Source organism: Triturus cristatus, chromosome 5_2, assembly GCF_964204655.1.
Source record: "Triturus cristatus chromosome 5_2, aTriCri1.1, whole genome shotgun sequence".
Lineage (NCBI taxonomy): Eukaryota > Metazoa > Chordata > Amphibia > Caudata > Salamandridae > Triturus > Triturus cristatus.
In genome coordinates, this window is record NC_140588.1 from 768,110,519 (window position 1) to 768,119,088 (window position 8,570).

The 8,570-nt window shown below is 42.8% G+C and overlaps 1 pseudogene; it reads left to right on the forward strand.

Annotated features, from left to right (window-relative positions):
• The first annotated feature begins 4,629 nt into the window (after positions 1–4,629).
• On the forward strand, positions 4,630–5,582 carry LOC146829243 (splicing factor U2AF 65 kDa subunit pseudogene; annotated as a pseudogene).
• The last annotated feature ends 2,988 nt before the right edge of the window (positions 5,583–8,570 follow it).

Genomic DNA, 8,570 nt, shown 5'->3' on the forward strand with positions numbered 1-8,570 from the left:
ATTTCATGTTCTTGTTCACCACTCTTAAGTGTTGTCATCCTCACCAAGACAATACATGCTTTTTGTAGAACATGCACGGACCTGTTAACTAGAAAGTGAACTTTGGTAAGTCACTTAAAAAGACACTGTGACTTCCCAGGGGAATTTACATTCATGGAGACATTCCCGTTTTTAATCTTGGGTTCTGAGTCTGGAGTTGATGGACATCATGGTGATAAGCAGAGGAAACATGTTATTTATATCTTCTAAATAATAATAGTTCTTTGCTAGAAAAGGGTATTGGTCAAGAAGCTGGAATTGGTAGTTCTTATATCCTTGTGCTTTAGTTTATACAAGGAGCAGGACTAGATTAAATTCTAAAAAATCTAAATCTATTCCAGAAAACCATCAAGAAATGGTTAAATGAAGAACAGGCTAAATTAAAAAGAGACTGTTCTGACCAACCCAACAGCTTTAAAATTAACACATTACACTTCCCCCCCAAAGTAAGGCAGTGGCATATCTTCCTTGCAAATTAAAGCTTCAAAATCCGGGAATCAGCCTCTCTGAACCACATGTCAACACCCTACCTACCTATCCCGCCTCCTTCCTGCATGAATTCCTTCTTCGCATCCAATCTGCTAAAATAAGACCAGATTCTTGCACTGGAACAAAACGAATCCAACATAGAAAAGAGCCTTTTCCCAGGAATACATGTGAAACAATTCTTCTAAAAATAAGAGCTGATCTCACCAACGTTCTAAATGCTTCCTTGTAAAAGAGAGGAGTAACTAAACTATGGAAAAATGCTGTTATTACATCTTCCCTGAAATAAACAACAGCTAATCAAAGAGCCATCTCCAACTATTTACTGATTTCCTTCCTGCCATTCCCCAGCAAAACAATGGCGACAGAGGTTTAACTCAAAGACTCGTCACTTATGAAAATTACAACCAGCCTTTGGACAGATGAGAAGAACCATAACAGCACTGGCAAATATTAGTAAAGATATCCGCATCACCCTAGATGAAGGCAAGCAAGCAGTCCTGCTTCTGTCTCTCTCTGCAACTAATCATACTGCGGATCATAAAATCTTACTGACCTACTCTATGGTTTGACTGGGACTTTCGGAGTAGTATTAACGTGGATAAACTCTTCCCTCCACAACTGCAGCAGCAATTACAAATTGATTACGTTGAATTCTCAATCCATAAGGAGATGTGTAATGCAAGCCAGGGAACATCTGTCTCACCTATTCTTTTCAACATGTATATCCTGCTATTTACCACGTTTTTGAGAAGCACCAAAACCAGTTCCAAAGGTATGCCTTTGATAACGAAATTCATGTGCATCAGACATGAACCTGGTGAACATCACCGTAACCTTTGACCATACTTTCAATTGGATGAAAGTGACCTTTCAGGGTTTTAATGCTCAGGAACAGAGATATTGGGAGGCACCCTTCCTGAAAAAAACCCTTTCTCATGGATGAGTACACTTGGCATTCCCCCAGACACAAGTACAAAGCAAGAATCTTGGGTATATTAATTAATGGGGGCATAGCATTTTACCACAAATCAATGTGCACGTCAAAAAGCATAAACCTGTAACTTCCCTACTCAGAAACAAAATCCTGTTGCTGAAACTATTCACTGTGTAGAACTAATGAGACCCTTGGTAATGAGCTAACTAACTGCAACATGATCTACGCAGTGCTACCAAGAAAGATTACTAGGGGGCATATGTATCAAGCGAATTTTTAGTCGCAAACGCTGCGATTCGCAAAATACGGCGTTTGCGATTAAAAATTCGCAAAACGGGATGTATTAGGCAAATTCCCAACGCAAATTTAAGGAATCGCTAATTTAGCGATTTCTTAAGTTTGCATAAGCATTTAAGAAATCGCAAATTGCAATTTCTTAAATGAAATGTAACACTCACCAAAGGATTGCGATTAATCCTTAAGAAATCTCCAATTACCACCAATTACTAGTTGGTGTTAATTTGCGATTTCTTTTAAAAATGCACGTTTTGTAATTTTACAAAGTGCCACGTGACGCACATACATGCCCTTAGGGCATGTATGTGCGCCATATGACCACACATGCTAATTTCAGGGGTGTATCAGGGTGTCATCTTGACACCCTTGCACCTTTGAAATTATTCTCAAATTGCGATTAGCAAATTGCGATTCGCAATTTGAGAATTACTTCCCATACATTCCTATGGGTCTCCTGGCCCATAGGAATGAATGGGCAGGTATTCCTTAATTGCGATTTCGCAATTTGCTAATCGCAATTAAGGAATTTTAAGAAATCGCAAAAAGTTTGCAATTTTTTAAATACATCCCGTTTTGCAATTCTCAAATAGCGATTCCTTCAAAATCGCTATTTGAGAATCGCAAATGGTGATGTTGATACATATGCCCCTAAGTGATTAACAGGGCACAAAATCAGGCAGCTAAACATCTGCTCCACCTGTGCAGATGAGATCACAACAAACCAGCCTTAAAATCAATCCACAAGTTCCACATGAAATCAAGAATACCTTTCACGATAATTTACTATCCAGAAAGCTTTTTGGAATAAGAGCCTATCTGCCTTCAGACCCTGCTCCTCTTTATAGCCGTGCAGAAGCCTTTCGTCAGTCAATGTGCACTTTATCTGCCCTCAAAACTTTAGACATTAGACATATAGAGCTAGTTCATTGGGAGTCTAGGGCTGCAACTGTTATGACAGCAGAATCCAATCACACCAGGATTAGAACGTTTTAAAGAAAACTGAGCTCTTTAAGTTAGCATTTGGCTTAAAACATATTATCAACTGCTGCATCTGGCGATATCACCACTTCGCATAGGGGAGGCTTGTGATAATACAGGATAAGGATATCACCGCATTCGGTTGGCAATGTCTAGTACTATATAAAACTTCTAAATAAACAAATGCAATACGGATAATCAAAATAGGGCAGAAAATGAAATAAATACTTATGATTCAATTATTAAAGTATACTTTGCTGATGTCATTTTGAATCATGGAATATGTCTCACATGCATAAGCTTTGTGTAAAAAGCCATTTTCTGTCAAAATTTTCAGGAATTAAGGTCCCCATTATGCAGTTTGGGGTATGTCCCCAAATCTTGAACGATTCTGAAAGTGTTTTCTTTGAAAAACTGCTTTGCCTATAGGATTACTGACTGTGCCGTGCATTTGTATTGCATGACTCGTCTTTGGAGAGCATTGTAGTAGCTGCTGAGAGGTGAAGTCTGGTAAGATAAAGACAGCCTCAGTGAAGAGTCTATTCGCCCATACCAATCCATGGTCAATGTATAGTTCTACCACTTATCTCAAACCCTTAAAATGCTGGATCACTAAGCAAACTGGCTGGTGCTGGAAAGCCTCCTATTGATGAAAGGCATTGAACTGCAGAAGACAGTGTAACAGACTTTGATTTACTCCAGTCCCCACTGCCATACGTTTTCCCATTCAGCCTCTGAGGCCTAACATCCAATGTACAATTAGAACTTTCCTAGATATTCCACTGAAGACAAGCCTTCACAACCAATCCAAGGCCACCACTGCTTCAACATGTTTTCTCTTATGTGACTGGTTGTGTGTAACTTAGTTTCCAAGGTCTGACGTAGCTCACTGTAATTACAGGTCAAAATATATTCATGTAACAAATGGGAAATGGATTTTGTTCTTAAATTAAGGACAATTCTGGACAGGATGTCCTCAGCTATGCAGCATGAAGAAAAAAATGGAATGAGATAGACATCATATAGGGGTCTCCAGGGATCACAGCTGCTATCCCTGACTTCCTTCTTACTGTAGAGTCTTCCCAGAGAGGGTACCGCCTATGACTTCACCACACACAGAGCTTAGTAATACATGTCTTTATTCTTCTGTATATAACTGCGAACCAAGCATTCTAAAGCAGCCGTAACTGCAATACTCTATTCATTATGTAATAGCTCTACAGAGTTTATCAAGAGCCAAATATTTTGGTCAATGTTAATTTGCAAGACACTACATGTACAACTTCCAGCACTGCCTTTCAGAGTCATGGTTTCAAAGGTTGCAAAGTCAGTGCCAGGAGCACAGTGGCAACTCGTCCTTATGGACATTGGTTAGGGCTCCACTCTCTTTGTTTTCTGTCAATTTTTTATTACACTAATTGTTCACAATTGTTTTAGCCCCTGCCACCTACTCGCTTCCTCCTGTTTCTTTCTCCCGCCTTCTCCTTCCTGCCGGCCCATCCCATCACCTCCTAGCGACCCTCCCACTTCTCAGGACCTTCTTAATGGAGGCCACAGGGTGTCCATGCAGTGTGCGCGCCAAAGGCAAGCCTGTCTGAGCCCGTTGACACCTGGGCCATGACCAGCCCTTGGAACACTGTTCCTCTGGCCATCCACAGATACTCTGCCACAGAACTCCTTGCAATGGACGCCAGAACAACAACTGATGCATCTCATCTCCTTGATCAACGGTAGGACAGTTTTCTTGCCACCACACTCTCTTCGCCTGCAAATAAGGATCTTCTGCCCTCACGGAAGCCCTTGCCACACAGGCTTCGTTGAAATGACCACCCCAGAACTACTCCACTGCCTCCTGCTCAACGTCTAATTACTCTGCAAATATGCCACCTTCGGAATCACTGAGGAAGCCATGATGGATTTCTTCAATGCCCAGATGCGCCTTGGAGGTCTGAAGCAGGCCCCAGGAAACCCTGTGCTGGCTGTGCAAATAAATCAAGACAAAAACATTGCTTTCCTGGAGTTTCGCTTTGTGGATGAAACGACACAGGCCATCGCTTTTGATGGCATCATTTTCCAGGGGCAGTGTTTAAAGATCTGTCGACCACAAGAATATCAGCCACTCCATGGCATGTCTGAGAACCCTTTGGTATACGAACCAGGTGTGGTATCTACTGTGGTGCCAGACTCTGCACACAAGCTGTTTATTGGAGGTTTACCCAACTATCTGAATGATGACCAGGTCAAGGAGCTTCTCACTTCTTTTGGGCCTCTGAAAGCATTTAACTGGGTGAATGACAGTGCTGCTGGGTTGTCTAGGGGATATGCCTTCTGTGAGTACGTTGATATTAACATCACAGACCAGGCGATAGCTGGACTAAACAGCATGCAGCTGGGTGACAAGAAGCTTCTGGTTCAAAGAGCAAGTGTTCGCGCTAAAAATGCTCTCTAAGCGCGATAAACCAAACACCTGTGATGCTGCAGGTGCTGTGCTTGATGAGCTCACAGGTGCAAATGGGCGGTCACCCTACCGAGGTACTTTGCCTCATGAACATGGTGCTACCCAAAGAACTGCTAGACGATGATGAGTATGAAGAGATAGTATGAAGAGATAGTGGAGGATGTACGAGAAGAATGCAGTAAATATGGCATTGTTTGATCCATAGAGATTCCTAGTCCCATGGATGGATTTGAGGTACCTGGTTGTGGCAAGATATATGTGGAATTTACTTCAGCCTTTGATTGCCACAAAGCCATGCAAGGACTAACAGGCTGCAAGTTTCCCAACAGAGTGGTGGTCACAAAATTTTGTGACCCAGACGGGTACCACCACCGTGGCTTCTTGTAGAAGCTGGAAAATATTACAAATCCCCACAACATTTTGGAAAACGGGGGTGCCTTGGGGAAAATCTTGAAGGAGAGGGAGGGAGGAACTTCCAAAGACCGTTTGCTGGTCCTTTATGTGAAGTGTGTTAATATTTTATGGCCAAATATTTTTTTTATATAGTTTCCATGACCTCTGCCCATTATACCCATATTAAAAAAACAAATACTCTCCCCCCCCCTAGCCCTCCGCTGGCAATACTCTGGCAGTGCTGCTTCCTTCCAAAGGGCCATCAAATATCTGTTGTGGTCATACTGTAGTGCAGTTGTTGTCTTCTTTCTTAATTTCTGTCCATGACATTTTCTTATTGCTGAGACAAATTTGCTAATTAAACATGCCACCAAAGTCTGAGACACCATCATCACCCTCACCCCTGATGTGATCTTCATCGCAGGGACCTGGTTCTACCCCTCAGCCACCCCCTGATAAACTAGGCTGATTAAGGTTGCAGTACTTTATGTGGCTAACAGTTGTACCTTTAACACTGCAGAGGGATACTTAGTAACAGCCTGTGTTACTGGCTCCTTTTCTTGCTTTTAGGGTTTTATCTTATTACTTATTCTACTGCTGGGATATTTTTAACAAACAAAAATCTAACAAACATTATCATTTGCAACACCAATACCTGAAACTTTCACTTTGGCTTGGCAGTGGTCTGACCGTGTGGCGCTGCGGTTATGTGATTCCTGGAATGAACCCCAAGTCCTTCCCCCATCGGAGGGGTTCAGAATGACAAGAAGCAAATAGAAGAACTTGCTTCGCAAGAGCCACTGGGGAATTGTTCATTGCACTCTTTACTGAGGGTTAACTTCATCAGAAAGACTCTGTTCCCAAGCGACGAGTCCTTCTCCAGCATTTTGCGATGCAGCGCGCGCAAAGGAATTCATTTTAATTATTTAAATGTGTACTTACCTCTGTTCATCCATATTCCGGTGTTTACATTTCCCCACCCTGCCCCTCCCCCGCCCCGCCTCACTGCCTCACCGAACTCCCTCCTCGGACCGCTACTGAATACCACACCTTCTTTCTCCCTGAATCGCACACTAAGGGCCACCCAGGTTCAGGTTCCTAAAAAGGAAACTCATTAGTGGCAGTATCATATACAGCATGCAGTGCTACTATAAGCACCTTTGGTCTTGCATTTATGAAAGTTAGAGCTGCTGGAGTTGGAAAATACATGTTTTTTACTTTTGTTTTTTTCGTATGCTGTGGCGTGATGATATTTACGTAGTGCTATTGCTAATGTGCACCCAGCAGGAAATGTCACTAGGTGTCCTTTGGGCCCTCTTTTGGACACATAAGGTACTGCACCCTGCAATCTTGAATTCAACACCTCCCCAATTCTTTCGGGTGTTTTGATAAACGTTTTATACTGTGCATTTAAAGCTCAAATTTATTAATGCCTAGAAGCGTTTCCAAGTGGCAAAAGGTAAAGTAGGAAAAATGCCTATAAAAAACATATGCACAATAGAATGAACGTGCATTGGTATCGTGGCTACAACACAAGCTACCGAGCCTGTGAACAGGAGCGCTTCCATGCCACCGCTAGAGGTGACTAGGGAAAGCAACAATAAACGAGGAACAATGCACTAATAAGCTGCATGAATAACGTTGGGATGGACGACCAGGAGGAAGCACGAACGTGCTGGATGGCCAAACAGAATGATCAATTAGTGATGTCCCCTGGGCGGATGACAAGCAATGCACCAATCCGAAGGCAGGATTTCTGAATGGTACAACAAAGAACCAATGGTAATAAATGGGTGTACTTTAAGCCCACGTTCTGTATACAATATGCCTCACGGAGCAGTGCAAGCGCTGCCCAGGCTCAACTTAAACATGACAGGGAAGGAACAGCTTTACAGCCCGTCGAAGACTGTGGTCCTTACTGCTTGTCAGTGTTGTGATGAAAAGACCATGGGGCAGATTTATGTTAGATTTGCGCCACTTTGACGCCGCTGTTGCGTCACTTTTGTGACGCTGCGGCGGCGTAAACCCTGCGCCCTATTTACATCGTGACGCATCTATGGAGATGCGTCACGGTGTAAAGCCCTGCGCCACATTAAACCTGCGTCAGGTTTAATGTATGCAGGATGGGCGTTCCATCGGAAAAAGCCTCGGAAAAGTGACGCAGTGAAATCTACAAGATTTCACTGAGTCACTTTTCCGACGCTGCTGCGTCAAAACCCTGCGCCTGCTTGAAGCAGGCGTAAGGCATGACGCAGCATGTTAGGTATGGGCAGCCCCTAAACATTGCTGGAGTTGCGTCGTGCTTGCGACACGACTCCAGCAATGCGCCGCCCTTACGCTATCAGATGCGTCACGCATCTGTTTATCCTTGCACCACGATGCGCTGCATTGTAAATACGGCGCATCTGTGGTGGCGCAAGAGTAAACTTGCGTGACGCATCTTTCCTGGCGCATCCCTGCTGATTTGCAGGGATGCGCCAGGAAACATAAATCTGCCCCCATGTTAATCCATATTTCATGTTCATTAACATTGCAAGTACATTATAGATATATGTTGCTGGACTTTCATATGTATTAGAAAGTGTTGACTAATACTTTCTTAATCTAGTTATCATTTTGAAAATCGAGTCTTGCTTATGTATTAACATAATAATGCGTGATGGACAAGACAATTACCAAATTGTTTTTCCGGAGACGTCAGTTTAAAAAATGCAATCCTTCATTCCAACCAGCTTTAGCAACGCTATCGAAAGAGAATCCTGGCTGCCATCTCCTGTCACAAATAGTTATTTGCGGGGCGCGTGTGCTCTTTAGTAGTAAATGCAATGCAGAAAACTTTAAATTTATACTGACAGCGAAGAGCTTGCAATCAGACTCTCCATTAACTATGACATCAATGGGCAGCCTGTCTATCGACCCGAGTCTTCAGATAATTGCTTGTTGGCAGCCCTTCTGTACATTTACCGTAAGAGAAGGATTTTC